This window comes from Hyposmocoma kahamanoa, unplaced genomic scaffold (genome assembly GCF_003589595.1).
Source record: "Hyposmocoma kahamanoa isolate Upper Pololo Valley unplaced genomic scaffold, ASM358959v1 78, whole genome shotgun sequence".
Taxonomy (NCBI): Eukaryota; Metazoa; Arthropoda; class Insecta; order Lepidoptera; family Cosmopterigidae; genus Hyposmocoma; species Hyposmocoma kahamanoa.
The window spans coordinates 10,030,711-10,049,923 of NW_020653945.1; positions in this window are offsets into that span (position 1 = coordinate 10,030,711).

Below are 19,213 nucleotides of genomic sequence, written 5' to 3' on the forward strand. Positions count from 1 at the left end.
AAGCAGTAGGTGTGGGTTCGATCGAATCTATTCACACATCTCTGAGTTTTTGGGAGTTTATGTGCGAAATAGAATTTGAAATTTAGCATGAGCTTTTCGGTGAAGGAAAACATCGTGAGGAAACCTGCATACATCTTCAATTAAATGATGTGTGTGAATATTTAAGTTCATTGCATGTGACGATAATAACTATAATAATAATAATAACATTAATAATAACTGCTCGATACGACACGTATTGTTCACCGGTTCTTAGACCTGAGTCCCTGACCCCGGCCGACTGTCCCATTGCCGGGAAATACCGCCTCTCCCAATTAAAAATCCAAAATTTAGATTTGATTTAGGTTAAGGGACATGTTTTTGTCATACATTTCTTATTTCTTGTTCTGTCTTAATCTTATTTGTTTGATTACAAATTACCAACTTGAATGTTTAGTAACAGTAGAGCTCCTTATGAAGGAGTTCATCCAGGGGAAAAATGTTGTCACACCTATTTCTACCGCCAAGCAATAATGTGCAAAAATATGAGTGTGTGTAATGCGTTCCGTACATCGAGTACATAACCAGAAATAAGAAATGAAATAAGGGCCATCCATCCCTGGCAACTCATCAGGCAAATGTGTCTTATATCACTTTTAAATATCAACTAGTTTCCTCTGAAACCACAAACTAAAAAGTTGAAATAGTACAGCGCCAACAACTGACCTGTTTGTACGTCTCCGTATATTCCAAAAATATTCTGTATTTATTGTAATAAAGATAATATCTCTATCTAGGGGGGCTGTTCCATTCGGTGGAGTGGGAAAAACAGCAAAACATCTAATTGTAAAACAAAGTGAATCACATTTCATCGGTAATTAAATATGAAATATGTGATTTTTCAATTTTCGTCCATTGTAGCAAAGCTCAAGTTAAACTGGTTGATTTGAAGTAAACCAATTGACTGGTGTCGTCAATTGCGAATTCAGGCTGGCCAATCGGAGCGCAGTTGTCATCGTAATGATTTGACAGAATAGTTTTCAAACAAATTAAATGGCATTTCGTCACTATTTCTGGTTACTCGATGGTTCCTTGGCAGTAGAAAAATTTTGCGTCCTCCGGGACAGGCTAAGGCGTCTAAGCGATCTTAGATTTCAATTTTTCTTCAACGTTTTATTTTATTAAAGCGAAGTCAAATCTTCAGTGTAAAATTTAAATTTTGAGGCAACGACACAAAAGGCACGAATTATTCATCCCATAACTTGACATCATAATAACTTTTTATAAAAAAAACTGACATCAAAACTTTGTGGAATTACATCTATTTGCTGAGTTTCATTGAAATCGGTTAACGGAAAGTACGCGAAAGCGGATTCTTCCCCTAGTTTGCCACCCTTAGAGGTGGAATACTTTTTCAACAAAAAAAGAATCATCAAAACGGTTCACAAATTATCGCGTAACATACATACAAAAAAATACAGTCGAATTGAAAACCTCCTCCTTTTTTAAATCGGTTGAAAGTGGATTATAGGTTTAAAATTTACTATAAAATTTTTTAAAACAACTTCTTCTTCAACTTTGACGTATATAAAAGTTTTATTTCTCGATGTACACATATGTTTCTTATTATTATCTTATTTATTAATACAGCAGATCCCACAAGTACGTAATTACAGTACACGATCTTACCCCATCTCGCGAATCCTATATAGGTAAATAAAGACGTTGCGGTAAGAAAATGAAATTCATTAATGTAAATCTTAATAATTTCCCGCGTCGCATTCGAGCTGGGAAACGTATTAACTTAATTGTTATGTTTATTTACGACGTATATGCAAATTATACATATTGACATATACTTCTGTATTAGCAGCTATTTTACCCAAAAATTTACCTACATATTGTTATTATATAGGGTTTTTCAGCGAGGACTTTGTTTTGTAAATCAAAATAAAACAATAAATTTAGATGACAATGATTCACATTCTTATTGTATTAAAAAAGCAAGGTTTGGCAATTATGAATGAAAAATTATATCTGATGAATATCCACCACGACGACAGTTACAGATGTCGATATTTTCATCAAAGTTTTTAATCACTTTTTGACAAAATGGTGGGTCTATTTCGTTAATCACTTCACGATTGGCTTCGTATAGACTCTGTCTTTAACATAACCCAATAAAAAAATATCCAGCGGTGTTAAATAACATGATCGAGCTGGCCACTTAACGGCTGAATTTCATGAAATTATGCGATAGGGAAATTTGGTTTGCAATAAATTCATTGTTTCGGTGGCTGTGTGACTATTAATAAGTTATTTTGTTAGTTATTAATAAGTTATTCCACAGGGCAATGCAAGTCATAAAAATATTAGAAACTTTATTGAACAGTTAAAATATAACGATGGCTTTACATAATAAAGGCCACCTAGTTCATCAGGAATATGGTCTTTGTTTTTTATGATACCAAGAGACGGGACGAACAAATTGTGGGCCTGGTGGTAAGCGACACGCGATCTTTAAACCGCAAAAACGGAGGGGCACTGCCACTGTGCCCGTCACCCTGAAACATAAGTAGACAAGTCCCATGTGCCTTTGATTTCACCAGCAGCCCTATCATTCAAAGCCGGAACTCAGTAATATTCACATTACTGCTCGGCGGCAGAAATATGTAGGTAAAGTGGCACTACTTCACTGGTCGAACTCTTTCACAAAGAACTCTACTGCTACTAAATGGTTTAACCCGTTACGCGTTCTAGAGACATACGATATCCCTTACGATTTTAGTACTGTAGCATCTTAGAGGTACAGGGTGTATCACACACAGCTATGCTTCGCCCACCATTTATAAAAATAATATAAAAATATATTTAAAAATAATAATTTGAATTTTGTATATCAAGTCGATAGAGACAGCGTGTGTCTCTAGAGTCTTGATCTTTTGAAAATTGTCATATCGTAAACCATTTCAACATTGTCATATGATTATTTTAACCAACGAAAAGCTCTTTGTTCCGTTCACAAGAAAATTCAGGATTTTTTTAACAAATCTCAATAATAAGTTGAAAAAGGAACTATTTCTAAATATTCTAATTAATAATAGATAATCTTGATAAGTAGCAATGTGTGAAATTATATAACTCTCCTATTTAAGCATGAAAAAGCTATCGACTAACTTCGTTCGCAGAATCTTCAAACCTCTCTCCTAAAAAAGTTGTCATTTTGGAGGTGTGGCCCAATTATAAGAGTGCGTATTTACTAAAAGTTAATACGTTTGATGAAAAATTTTACAATTCATGAACATTTTCATCACTGAAGTGATGCACATAAGTAATAGTAAATAATACAATCCTTATTTGATACGTCTGCCCTCATACATTGTGTGTTCACAAATTCATCATTTATTGCTCTTAGGAAGACTTAAGGCGACTCACCGGAGGAGAAGCGGGAATAACTGTTTTGTTAGAACAAATGGTTTAGGTATTTACCATTAAATAACAATGTTATAAAAAATATACGATACACCGAAAGTATAGCCTAAAGAATGTGCTAATTCGTTCCACGTCAGTATGTACTTTATCTTATTATATATAGTCCCTAAAAAGGGCTAAAATAAAAGTCTAAAATGAATTATTTAACGATAAAATATCTAACTTTGCACTCAATTTTTATATGGAGATATTTCTCTTGAAGTATTTACTACAGTGAAAATTTTGGTATTCAACTGAAGCCCTAAGTTATTAAATTCACTTTTATCCCAAAATTTGAAAATTTCCCAGGTATTTAACAACACGCCACGCTGACCACTGCCCCGTCAGTCGCCATCGGGCGCTTGTCAATGACGGATCTGTGTAAAATTTTCTCCGCCTGTTTTTATTTTATCCATGATTAATTTTAAACTCGTAGATTACGGGACGCGAGGGCCGGCATTCACACCTCACCTTCTCGCGTTCAAGTACCAAGTCTTAACAAAAATGCGTAAGTATAATCTGCAACCTTATTTCGACCTTAACTCATTCAGTTTCAACCGTAACGACTTTCTTTCCTAAGCTTTTTATTAATGTTCCCCTTAATCATTGATCGATTCTATGCGAAACACATTTCCTGTTTCAAGTTCCCCTTGCAAATTATTTCTGCACGAAATAAATTAATAAGGTGGTACAAAATTATTCGTGCGCACAGTGGCGCTCTCTTCAGATGTTACTGAAGCTTAGCACAACGGTATTAGAACTTATATCATCCATTCCCAGAGGGTTATAGATTATTGGTTGAGCCCAAATTCCATTTTCCAATAGTTATATATTTATAATAACTCTAAAATTTATGAGAAAAGTTTTGCAACATATTTGTTTATACACAGCTATAGGGAAAAGTTTTACAAGCATAACTTCGACAAATATGACCTCAGAATTTACGTAGGGTACAGTTTTCAATGCCTACTAAATACGTGCGGAGCTTTGTTGTTTTCGTTCAAAGTAAATACGGCATCGTAACTACGTCATTTCGTCTGTGCAGGCAGACAGTTTTAACAGCAGTAGAGCTCCTTGTGAAAGAGTTTATCCAGGGAAGTACTGCCACTTAACTATTTCTGCCGTGGAGCAGTAATGTGAGTATTACTACGTTCCGGTTTTGAATGGTAATGGTATTGTTGAAATTACAGATACATGGGACTTGTCAACTTATGTCTCCTAGTGCCCCTCAGATGTTTTTTCGATTTAAACTTTTGCAACTGTTATGGACAGGCATGCTTTACCACAAGGCGCACGACTTGATCGGCCGCTCACTTGATATCATAAAAAATGCTATTTACAGCATATACATATGTATTTACAAAAGATTTGCATAATGAAAAATGTGTTGTTGTTCCAAATTTGCCCACCAGCACTAATAAGTTGGTGTCATCAGAAATACGCGGCGAGTTATCCGCCTTCTCAAGCGCAGCCGGAAAAATTCTACGACGGCGCGCGGCGGTCGAAAAGTTTGAAGTTACCAACTCGCTGCTCACTTCCCTCGTAACTTCAAAGATTGTCGAAAACGCTTGCTAGCATATTTCATGAGCAGGCCATATTGATAGGAACGGATTCAGGTGCTTATTATTACTGTTTTTTTTTATTTATTTGAGTCAACACAATCCAAACTTATTTAGAAAATAGCGCGAAAGCGAAAAATACAACAAAGCCAACCCACCAGAATACACCGATGATTTTTTTAAATTTTTATCAATTAACATTTTTAGTTTTTTAATTTTTTTCAACGCTAAGCATGTGTTTTATTTTTAAAACAATAAAAATACAGTCGTCCCGTGAGAGAAAAAAAATATTATCACGATTATTATACATAATATAACAAGTAATATTGCATGACTTAGGGCTAATTATTTTTTTTTATAATATCAAGTGACGGGACGAACAAGTCGTGCGCCTGATGGTAAGCTACACGCCTGTCCATAACAGTTGCTGTGCCACTCAGAGCTTTAAACCGCAAAGATCTGAGGGCCACTGCCACTGCGCCCCTCATCCTGAGACATAATTTGACAACTCCCATTTACCTGTAATTTCACCAGCACCCTTACCCTTCTAAACCGGAACGCAGTAATGCTGACATTACTGCTTGGCGGCAGAAATAGATAAGGTGGCAGTACTTCCTTGGACGAACTCTTTCACAAGGAGCTCTACAGCTGCTAAATTTACTCTGGCGGTAGTTAGAATAAAACATAGTGCATTTTTTAAATGCGAAAGAACGGATGGTTGTTTGTTAGACAATAACTTTGTAACGATGGATGTTTACGATCTGGATTGCCAAAGAGAAAAACCCGACCTTTTATGTCGAACCTCAATTAATTCGTGGGTAAAATGTAACTAACAGTAAAAATATTTTATCAATGGTTTCCAATATGACGTGTCGAGCAGCGTTCACCGTGCAGTTTATGAAATTAAAATTCGCTAGTATTGGTGCAGGTGCAGTATTGGTCAGGGTGACCATGAGACATAAGTTAACAAATCCCATGTGCCTGTAATTTCACCAGCACCCTTACTCTTCAAAACCGGAACATGGTAATGCTGACATTTCTGCTTGGCGACAGAAATAGGTATGGTGGCAGTACTTTTAATTAAAATATTAATAATAATAAATATTAATCCTAAATTAAAAAACAGTAAATTGTTCGCCACCGTATTTTTAAGGTAATTTATTAACTGCTACATACTCAAGTTCTAAGCATGTAATAATAAAATATTTTCCACCAAAAGATAAAGATCAGCTTTTAAAAAAAGTTAGCTATAAGAATGGTATCTAGGACCCTCAATTACCAAGATACCATTGCAATATTTTATATACAGGGTTATTTTTAAAATACTGTCAACCTCGCAGGACTGTGTTACGAACATCATAAAATACAACTTTTGTCCCATGATTTTTAATAATTCGTCAGATTTTATATACAATAAATACATTTAAATAGATCGGTCTAAAAGGTAATAACTCTGTACAACACAGAGATGGGAGAGAAAGCGAGCAAGCTTTTGAAGTGATAGAGTAATTAGATACGTTTGATTAGCCGTTTAAGTTTGTATAATTACAATTTCTTATATTTTTCTTAAATAGAATAGATATACTTTTTAACCGACCTCAAAAATAGGAGAAAGTTCTCAATTCGACTGTATGTTTTTTTTTGTATGTACACTACTGCATAATACCGCATAGACCGCTTAATAAAGTGTAAACTATTTACACTTGTTCAGCGTTAAGTACCAGGCTACCAGCGAATCAGAGAAGATCAACATATCAATATCCTGTTTTAATAGTGTCAGTCGCCACTAACAATGGAAGGATTACTATTTAGTCCTTTAAAAACGCTCAGGGATTTAACACGTATACTTTATAAATCAAACAAAGGTTTATTTACAACCTTTTTTTAATCTACTTCAAAAACGGAGAACGTTCTCTATTCGTCTGTATTTTTTTTTGTGTGTATGTTCCGCGATAACTCTGTAAATTGATTTTGATCATTTTGTTGGAAAGAGGGTACCTCAGATGTGGATCCATTTAAATTTGAAGAAAATATTCCACCTCTAAGGGTGGTAAATTAGGGGATGAATGACTTTTGAGGTCGGTTTGGTACACTGTTCTGTTTTGACACCAAATGTGGAGTGGAGACTAGTATAATTATACTAAAATATTTTAATCATCGACTTTTTTAAATTAATCTACATTTACCACATAACATTTACAGGTCTACACGTTTCTAAAAAAGCGCCTGCTAAGTTTCTCCGGCGATGTAGCCTGTCCCGTAGCGGCTTTCTAAGTCCATACAAAATATTTCATACCTAGCACATCTGTCGTGTGCACTCCCGTTTTCACGTGGCCAAAATAAATTAAATGCGAGCCGAGAAGTAGCAGTGGAGCTCCTTGTGAACATTACTGTGTTTCTGTTTTGAAGAGTAAGGGTGCTACAGAACGTCAACATATGTCTCAGGGTGACGGGCGCAGTGGTAGAGCTCCTAGATCTTTTGCAGTTTAAAGCTCTGAGTGGCGCTGGGTATATGTGTATCGCTTACCACCAGGTGCACGACTTGTTCTTCCCGTCACTTAGTATTATAAAAAAAAAACAGACGTGTCAACTTTATAGACAAATACGCAACGCATAGGTGGCAATGAGAGATAAGTTTTAAGGAAAAATTTTTTGATATACGTATCTCGATTGATGTTAAGTCCAAATTGCAAGTTAGGAAGGTGTTACTGCGAAAATGACGTTTTCAAATAGCAGAATTATACATACACTACATGTCATCATGCCCGTCTGCACCTGCTACGCTCCTGACAAATCTCCTTCGCCTCCTCCACTTACATCAGTCTCTGCAAACATGCCGATCCGATTATTTATCCTTCTAAAAAGGTCGGGTTAAAAGTACAAAGAATAACAAAATTATAATGTTTGTTTGTTTGTAAATTGGCAGTTGGTACTCATTTACTTATTCACCTAAAAGGAAGACCATCAGATCCTCGCAAATAGAAATATAAAAAGGGACCTAGGTACACAATTCAACTAACTTATTACATAAAAAGATCGCTGTTGCTGTAAGTCTATGAATCAAAGAAGTGACCACATGGTGCTCTCCTTGTTGATGTCACGCTCATCTTGAAAATATTCAGATAATAGTATTACACAGTGTGGTAAAATTATTGCTTGCACATAAACTAGCTTTGCCGGTAATTGGTATGGACCGAGACGAACCAAAACGGGGATACGCTGTACTTATTTTGTACTTTAGCGATTGCACTGAGAACTGTAAAATGTAGACATTTATTTCCGAATAATAATAATAATAGCCACAACAATTACCTGGTCTCAAACAAAGAAATTCCCTATATAATGCAATGAAATGAACCCCAAACTAGGTCTAATTTAAATAGAACCCGGGACTTTGTCATCCAGCGCCTACAGTGCCGATCGCTGCGCTGGTCCACCGAGGACGTCGCACAATTGTTTAACTGTGCACATGTTGATGCTTAGATGTTGTAATTGTAATTATTTTTGAAGTCAGTATTAGTGAGTATTGTACGGGAATATTTTACATTGCAGCTTTTGCTGTAACTGTAACTATTTAGTTAAGATTCCACTCTTTGCTTACATTTTCAACCATTACAAAATAACCGCACTCTCCGAACATCTCCGAAATTTTTCTCATGTTTATTAATTCTTTTTATTTTTGTTTTGCTTGTACAAGTGTTATTATTAATTTATTAATATATTTTTTGTATTTATGTGTTGTGGCGTTGCAATAAATTTACATTATATTCTATATAATTTCATGTATAATTATTATACATGAAATTGTATAGATAATGTGACAAAAATGATAAATCCTTGCAAAAATAAATACAAGAACACTTTAACTTTTCTGAGTTCTTGCACTTTTTATTTCTTAGTGCGTCCCAGGAATCTAAGCAAAGTTACACAGGTGTTCAGCGCCAAGCCCATGCTTAAAGTTTAACGGGCAACGTGCACACCACTCGTAAAATCTTTTAATATAGCAGAGTGCCTCCCAAATATCTTTCGCTTCCACGGCACCAAACTAGTTTCAACTTCAGATTTATCCGTTAAATTTCGTTTACATGTGGCGATTAATTTAAAAAGCAGATCCGTGAGTGCTATACAGCAATAATAATATTAAAATACGACTGCAAATCTGAATTCCTACCACAAAATTCAGAGTCAATTTTCATTTATTTTAAACGCCTACTTAAACTAAATGTAACTAAGTACAAGCACTAAAATATAAATTTGCTATTTAACATTTCAAGGCGCTACTTTATAAAAAATGGATTGAAAATGAAAAATGAAAATGGAATGAAATCCATTGCTGTCATTCCAATCAACTACAGAGAGTTTACTGAGTTTCGTACAATTAATTAACAATCGTAAATCTAACAAACAATCGGGGTAAATATACAGTCGAAACTAACTTCGGATTTGTTTAATCACAAAGACCAATAAAGAGGCTCGTACATTTCCTGTACAATGGCAGGACTGTAATACCTGATTAGTTTGTACGGCGTCTGTAATCGTATAATAGAACCACCGATTCGGTCCAACCATTTCTTTGTCGCTTATTAGGGAAACTAATTTGCTCAGCTTAGCCGTGGTGGCAAGCTAAGCTGAAACTATTGTTATTCCAAAGCGAAAACGGCTTACTGTCCCGCCAATTGTATTTTGATTAAATCGCCTTCCGGCTGACAACTTAATTAATCTTTATAAGGAAATAGAATTTAGATTCCTAAGGGAGTTGACAGGATTTTAACTTTACAATTAATTTTCGTTTTGTTGGTTCCTCTAAATAAATTATGAACTATTATGAACAGATTCAGTATAGATTGCTTCTACGAAAGTCTTAATTATGTAATATTTTTTATAATACCAAGTGACGGAACGAACAAGTCGTGCGCCTGGTGGTAAGCGACGTGCCTATCCATAACAGTTGCAGTGCCGCTCAGAGCTTTAAATTGCAAAGATCTTAGGGGCACCGCCATTACGCGCGTCACTCTGAGACAAAGACCCATGTACCTGTAATTTCACCAGCACCCTTGCCTTTCCAAACTGGAACGCAGTAATGCTCTGATTACTACTTGGCGACAAAAACAGGTATTATGATTTCGTACTTGTGGTCCAATGAAGTCAAAAGTGCTTTTATCACATGAAAGTCATAAAACCAATTATGTGAAATTTCGTTAATGTCTTATAGCATAAAAAAGTTATTAACTAATTTTGTTCGTAGTATCTTTAAGCCTCTCTTTTGAACAGTCGTCATATTGCACATGTGGCCTTATTACACCAAGAGTGCCATTTAAGGACTGTCCACACTCATCAAGCCGTGCCCGGGACTTGAACGGGTCGTGCTAGTTTGTATGAATCCCGAGCCCGTCCCGACGGCGCCAGATCGGCCACGGGCATGTGTGAACGAGTTCATACAAAATATACGCAGCGATAGTTTTTTGAGCCCCTGACGGAGCTCCGCTCTATAAAGGACTAACCACACACACGGGGACCCGTGTGTGTGGTTAGTCCTTTATAGAGATTGACTACTATTATATTAATTTTTAATTTTATTAAATGTCACGACGTTGGATCACCGTGATATTCAATTATTTTTGCGAAATCATAACATATCCAATGAAAAAAAAAGTTTCAGACATTGTCCATATCATGTTAGTTACAGAAAACCTATACTTAGCCTATGTTAGTAAAAAAGGTTGTCAGAGGAAGTTATTTAGGTTTAATATACATAGATATAGAAAAAAAGGGGAGATATGGTATGGGGGCGTAGTTCGTGTCGCCTCGATATGATTAAAATGATCATATCGAGGTGACACGCCTACAAACATCGCTACAGTGACATGGCGATCGTTGTACATACAAGATCTCTCGTAAAACGTGAAAATGCCAAGTTGTAGCGATACACCTTGTAAAAATTGAAATGAAAACAAAAATCTTAAAACCAGTGAGATGACATTCCACCGGCTATTTGCATTTTTAGTAACTATTTCTATTATTATTCAATGTTTTCTTTTTGTCTCCATAGAAATTTCGAGACTCAAATATAGTGATGTTCATTTACGATGACTGATGTTTATCGATAATAAATTTTTACAGAAATGTTTGAATTTCTTACTATGATTTTTGTAATTAAAGTCCCAAAAATATCGAAGCGAAAAGCATTCACGTTAAATTAATTTCTTTTATTTTATTATTATTATTGTTACTAAACATTTTATTTGGAGTAACTTTAACACAACTCATATTTTACTTCAACCGTTTCAATTTCATGTCAATTTGTATGTTGCTGTTGCTTGAAGAAAAATTCAAAATCAACTGCGACGTGTCGCAATTGATTTCAAGTGAATTGATTTTCTAATCTGATTGAATTTCTTATTGAAGTTTAATTGATTAACGCCCAACACTGCGAATAGGTAGTATTTATCAATAGTAACTACGAATTGCGCATATTATGTTGATGACGCATTAAAGATATTCGCCGCTACCGCAATTAAATAATGATAAACAAAATAATAGTAGACCTTACGAATTTTACTATGTGCTTGTTGCAGATCTTTGTTTACAATGAACAATTTGAAATTGTAACAATTAAATTTTTCCCAACACTGCCTATTCACCTCGAAAATTTCATATAAAAACTCATTTTTATTGATTGAATTTTTAAGAATCCACCGAACACGAGTGATTTTGAGTGGAGGCTGACGGCCACGGGCTCTTTGTGTAATTGGAACATGGCGGCATCGGCAGTTCGGCATCAAAACTCGCGAGTTTTTATCATAGATTTTTATTTCATAAACCGCATGGTGAACACTGTTCGACACGTCATATTGGAAACCATTGATAAAATATTTTTACTTTTAGTTACTTTTTACCCACGAATTCATTCAGGTTCGGCATAAAAGGTCGGGTACTCTCTTTGGCAATCCAGATCGTAAATCATTAATCGTTACAAAGTTATTGTATAACAAACAACCATCCGTTCTTTCGCATTTAAAAAATGCACTATGTTTTATTCTAACCACCGCCATTATAAATTTAGCAGCAGTAGAGCTCCTTGTGAAAGAGTTCGTCCAGGGAAGTAATACCAGCTTACCTGTTTCTGCCGTCAATCAGTAATGTCAGCTTTACTGCGTTCCGGTTAAGAAGAGTAAGGATGCTGGTGAAATTACAGGTAAATGGGACTTGTCAACTTATGTCTCAGGGTGAGGGGTGAGTGGCAGTGGCCCTCAGATCTTTGCGATTTAAAGCTTACCATCAGCACCTAATATAATAGCAAATTGTTCGTCCCGTCACTTGATATTATAAAAAAGTAAATTATGACATTTTTAACCGACTTCAAAAAAGGAGGAGGTTCTCAATTGGACTGTTTGTTTTCATTTTTTTTTGTATGTATGTTATGCGATAACTCCGGTATTTGTGAACCGATTTTGATGATTCTTCTTTTATTGGAAAGAGGGTACTTCCATAGTGGCTCCATTTAATTTTCAATAAAATTATCCACCTCTAAGGATGGCTGTTCACGCATAAAAATTCATTTTTATAAAAAAACGCCTAAATTTTATTATAATGAGCAATAATTTTAATGGTTGATTTTGCTATTCTCCAATTCAAGGCGTTTTTCTATCTCAATATACTTTGAGTAGTGAGAACCGATTTTATTATCTCCTGTGTTAAGTACCGTATAGTGGCGAACTAGGGGATGAATCCGGGTTTGCGCACTTTCCGGTAACCGATTTCAATAAAACTTGGCAAATAGATGTAATTCCACGTACTTTTGAGGTCGGTTTTTTTAGTACTCTGTACTGAGATTTTATTGTATCGTATTATATATCTATTTATTGTGTAGGAAAGACAACATGATGCATTCACGACTATAGTAATAGGAATATACGAGTATTTTCAATATTGGAAGTATAAAATCGTTGTGCTACATATTATAGAATAACTTTGCATAATAATACGCTCCAGTACAAATGTTTTTAATTAAAATATGCTTTACGGAGCGCTGGTCAATAAGCTCATTACAAAGCATTAGTGAAATATCCCCGAAGCAGTTCTAAAGAAATTTATTACACAAGAAGTTTTTGGCAAGTTCTGCCGAAGTCTCTCATAGAAGCTTGCACCTTGAATAAAGTCTGCTTTAACTTCTTATAAAACCAAATATTTAGTATTTAAAGCGACGTTAAAATTTACTTGAACAAAATACTTAATTTTAGTAAGTTGATTAAACTACAGTTTGCTGATTTCAAGAACTGACATTAAAATCCTTAACGCCGTAAAAATGAAAACTTTGTTACAAAAATCTTAAAAACTTATCATTAGTAGATACTACAAGATATAGAACAAGAGGTAATAAGTTCAGACTATCTGTATTTTTATACTGAATTGCCGCAGCCAAGCGACGAGTCGCTGCTTTGGAATAGATTTTGAACTGCCTCTGTGGCCGAACGGTTATTATGCTGCCGGACTGCCACGCAGATGTCCCGAGTTCGATTCGCGGGCTGGGAGAAATATTTGTATGGTCTACATTTATTTCTCTCGTGAGTTTGGGTGTAATTTGTGGTTGTCTATGTGTGTGTCCATGGCACCCACAACACAGGGTTTCCCTGGTCCGCACTAGGGAAACCCTGTGTTGAGGCTATGTTGAGTGTGTGCGTTATTATATATTATTATTATTATTATTATTATTCAAACGAGCAATGCTACATAAACTTTATCTTCTACGAGATAAAATTAGATCTTCAAACAAAAAATTAAAAAAGATGCATCAAGTAGTATGCCACGAAATCCATCGGCCTGCGCCGGAATCCACCGAAGTCTGCATAAATGCGTCGCAGACTTTTCGATTGAGTAGTCGTAATTAAATCCGAACATCGGTCGCATGTCGGCGGACGCCGCGGCATTCCAGCGGACTCTGCGATACGCTGACGTACGCTCACGTTATCGTAAGGGAAATCCCTCTCCAGTGTGCGCTCGGGGCCACAAAATCCTCTTCGATATTTTTCCGTGCCTTAGATAAAGAGAACTGATTGAAAATTCAAGAAATTATATATTCCGGTTATGTCTTCATTGTCTTGCAATGTCTGTAAAGTTTATACAGATACAGATATATCTGATATATATATATATATATGTATATAACAGAATAAGCCTTTATTTGAAGTTGTACATGATTTATTATTTACCCCTTTCTATTCATATTAAATTAACTGCCTCCGTGGCTGAATGATTATTGTTGGTTTGCCACACAGAGGTCCCGGGTTCGATTCCCGGGCCGGGAGAAATGTTTGTACGGCCTACATTTATTTCTCTCGTAAGTTTGAGTGTAATTGGTGGTGGTCTATGTGTGTGTCCATGGCACCGGCGATACAGGGTTTCCCAAGTGCGGGACTATGAGTGTGTACAGAATAACAAAACCAAATAAAAACAATTACACATTTCATAATTATTGTATTCGGTGAAGTGATTTTTTTTCCATCATAAAAGCATTACTTAAGATGCGTTTGGTCTTCTAAACAAAAATTAAATCAAATAAAAACCTTTGGCCTGACGCAGTGTTAAACTTTTTTTTTATTATAGGCATAAGTGCCCATTTGACCTCCTTCTTAACTGATAGAAAGTAACGATGAGATTGATTAGGGATCATGTACACCTATATAATGCCTATTGACTTTCACCTTGAAAAGGCCCAAGTAATAGCGTTCTGCAAACACATCTATAGGCAAGGAATTTCACTCCAATGCCGTGTACGGCATTCCACATTTATATGGTGTACCATATAAATGTGGAAGCGTAAAATATCGAGCGAATCTTAGGATGGAACCCTAGCCTACGTCTAGTCTCCCGGTGATAGAAAGGGGATGGCAGAATGGTTGCATGCAACTCCATCGCACACTCTGAGTAATTATATACTGTAGAATACTGATAAGCAGGCAGCATTACGGCGGTGTTCAGGACTTTGCAGAGTCGCCTGTATTAAACCGATAAACCTCTTACCACGTTACTCTAGGCGGCCAGTTGGTATTTAGCAGGTCCATCCCATAGGTGGCAGCAGTACTCCATACACAACCGGGTTTGTGCTTGATACGGTTATAGCAAGTGTCCCGGTGAGAGCGTGAAGTGAGTTTGCCAACAGCCCCGGTACCTATCATAGTCCTATGACTATGATAGGTACCGGGGCTGACTGACTATTATATATAATATATAAATGACTATTCATTTATTGATAACAAAAAAGTTACAAGTCACAAAAATTTACAATATCTAATAATTAAATTGATTTACAAGAAATAATTAATACGGTAATTAAATCTTAACATAATTCATTAAATAATAATAAAAATAAGCTACACAAAAAAAAAATACAAATAAAAATATTATCAATTACATTACAATTACGTCAAATTACTAAGAATAAATTAATAGCATCAAACAATACTATAATTAAACGTATAGAGTGAGTGCTCAAGAAGCCACGTTTTCAGGAGAAATATGAATGAATTCCTTGATGGTGGACTTCGTACTTGATCTGGTAACCGGTGTAAACCGCCGGTCTCATAACATGCACTAGTTTGGATGTTTTCGCCAGCTGCCGCGGATCTGGAAAATAGGGAAAGTGTTGTCCACCCAGCACTTCCTGTAGCAGCCTACCGTGCAGCCTTTTGAGATCCGGATGAAGTTCTTAACAACGGTCTGTAACAACCCTGTCCATGGCCTGAATTGAGGTCAGGACCTGAACTTAAAGGGTCTCTGTGCTTTCACAGGTTATAGTGCCCTTCCCATATAACCAAGAGATTGATAGGGAGGGTCACTATAAACAAAATTTATATAGAAAAGGGACTGTCCCGATGTGAAGTAACACCTGACCTTGGAAAAGATACGACAGTGCCTTTAATACGTCATACTTGACACAATACCTAATGTGTAACTGTATTAACAGTTGGTGAAATGTTAAGCGATCTCTACTCAAACCTACAATCAGAATCCTCTCTGGGTTTGTAATCGACGAATCGTATTAAAGTGCTGTAAAACCCACACGGGTCGTTTGAATTTTTATGTTCATGGTTAAAAACGGGTTCATTCGTAGATTTACGCTGTCGTCGGGCTTAATGATTCTATTAAGGGCAAGAATTTCATTTACTCGGGAGTATTGGGTAGTCAATACTGCCAGAAAATTGTTTTGCGATCGCCAACCGATAATTTAATTATTGGGGATTCAATTTAAGCCGGCCGTTGTTTTCGGTCGCTTACATTGGCTACGACAGATGTGATTACCTACTTAATATGAACCCTCGTTATACACAAATCAGTATTGTCTGAAGGACCCTTCTAATTCCACCTTTCAATACTTGAATTATGTAGTGACCTTCATGTTTCAATAGTCGAGAGGTATATTAAGTATTTTTTTAAATCTAGTTTTAAGAGGCCTGAAACGTTTGGGCGTTTATGTCGGGCTCGTAATATATGTATACATATAAATAAGTCTCCTGTTGAGGTATTGCTCCTCATCAGAAAGCAAGACCTCACATAGGAGTATAGAACTTCAGCACTCTTCGTCAATGGGTTGCTCAGCATTAAATTAAGCTCTCCCACCTGACCAATGTCCTTCAATTGATATTGGGCTCGACAGCCCGCATACCGATCACAGCCTATTAAATGAAGCATGTCCTCCAACTTGTTACAGAATTGGCATTGAGGGGATTCTGTCCTTCTCATAAAATAGTAAAACTTATTTAATGGAATGTGACCAGAACGCAGTCTAAGAGCAATTATTAGCAGTGACTTGGATAGTCTATCCTCCTCGAACCAGGGCTTTCTTGGAGGACGCAATTGGATAGTTTTGTACCATATAACCCTTGTCACAGATATCTCATCGTAGCTCTTAGCCCATTGATCTATATTTAGGTCCCTCATAAATAGGATACGTTCTGTTGCAAAGGGCATACCTGATGGTTCCAACGACTCGGAAATAGCCTCTCTTGCTAATTTGTCTGCTACTTCATTTCTTAGAAGTCCGATATGTGATGGTATCCATCGAAGTGTTATGTTAATATTATTGGACAATAGGTTATTCATTAATTTTAATGCCTCATATGCTATTGGCATGCTTCGACCTCCAAAGACACTAACAAAGGATAATACTTCCACTTTTTTTTTTTTTTATACATGACAGGCAAATGACTCCACTCCACCTGATGTTAAGTGGAAAGTGGTATCCAAACGCGAAGGAACCTAGTGCAGCGATGAAACCCTCACTGCATTAGCCACCTCCACCTTTTTTTTTTTTTTTTACGGGGGGGAAATCTTTATGGATACCCCTGAGCCCAGGGAGACTCAGGGGTTATGTGGGGACTCTCCCTCCAGACTGGAGGGCCTACCCCACTAAAACCCCCCCGGGTTTCCCTCTCGCCGGTTGAGTCGGCGCCGTGGGATCAGTGAACATTCACCACGACGCCGCCCGGCCGCCTTAGCTTACGCCAGGGCTCCCGCGCCAACGGAGGGGCGAGTCGGTTGTCCTCCGACCCGCCCCCCAGACGAGTGAGGCCGTGCAATGCAGGCTCCGGAGTCCCTGTCCAGAGCCCGCTGGTCTCACTAGGGGATCAGGCGAGCAGCGAACTGCTTTCGCCTTCTCCCCGTACGTCTGCGCCGGAGCGGGTGCGCGTCCGCCGCGTCCTCGCGCACCCGCTCCGCGGCCTCCTTTTGCGACATAACCTCTGCGCAAAAGGAGGCCACCGCCTCCCAGGACTCCTCGCTATCGAGCATGGCGGCAACCACGCTCGGCAGCGAGAGGTCCTGCCCTACAGTCCCCGTCAGAGTGCGGCGCTGCTCATCCCACCGGCTACACACCTCTAGGGTGTGCTGCGCGGTGTCATCCGCTGCGCCGCACTCGTGGCACGACGGGGACGGTTCAATCCTCGCCACCTTGTGCAGGTAGTGACCAAAGCAGCCGTGCCCGGTCAGCACCTGCACAAGGTGGTACGACAGTGGCCCGTGGGACCGGTTTACCCACTCTACGAGGACAGGGCGGATCGCCTCTATGGTACGAGCGCCATAGGGGGGATCCGCCAAGCCCTCTTTCCACCGGTCCCGCATGCGCTGCGCCGCGAGGCGGCGCTCCCGCTCCACCTCTTGGGGAGCGGGTCGCTCGCCTCGGTCCCTCATTCCGATGCCGAGTCACCCCGGCGTATAGCCTTCTGCATGGGGCTCCCCGCCTCCCGAGGTTGGGCAGGAGCCTGCCCAACGCCGATGCGGCGCCCACTATTCGGGGAGCAAGTTGCCCGAAATGCTCCCCAAAGTTCCATCGCCGGTCCAGGACAAGTCCCAGATATTTCATCTGGGACTTGACCGGGACCGATACTCCCGCGATGGAGATGTGGGCGCCTGCCGGCACCGCCCAACCTCTACCCCGCGAAGACGGCCACATCCGTCTTCGGCACGGCGACCTCGAGCCCCAGCAGTTGTATTCGGCGGACCACCATGTCCGCCGCTACTGAGGCTCTCCGGGCCGCCTCCTGGAAGGTGGTCTCCCGGACGGCCACCAGCGTGTCATCGGCGTACGCGATGACCGCCGTCCGGGAGAGCAGCGCGCCCCTCAACACCCAATCGTACCCCAGGTTCCACAGTAGTGGTCCTAATACGGACCCCTGGGGTACTCCGCACCTCATTGGGCGCTCGGCGCGCCTCCCTTCCCTCGTCTGGTAGAGCACCACCCTGTCCTCCAAATAGTGCTCCACCAGACGGCTGAGGTACCTGGGGATATTATGGTACCTCAGCGCCTCCCTGATAACGGCGAAGGGGAGAGTGCCGAAGGCGTTGGCTATGTCCAATGACACAGCTACCACGCCTTCCCCCTCGCCGTTACCCTCCTCCACGATGTGTCGCAGCGACTCCAGGGCGTCCAGGGTGGAGAGTCCAGCCCTGAACCCGTACTGCCGCTGCGACACATCGGGGCCTGTCCCCCTCAGGTGTTCGTTGATCCTGGAGGCGATGATTCGCTCCAGGATCTTTGCCACCTCGTCCAGCAGGACGAGGGGCCTGAACCTCGAGGGGGAGTCCGCAGGTCGGCCCGGCTTGGGCACCAGGACGAGCCTTCCCTCCTTCCAGCATCTCGGGAACAACCCCGTCCTCAAGCAGTCATCCATGAGATGCTTGAGGCGGGTCCCGAGATGCTTCAGGACAAT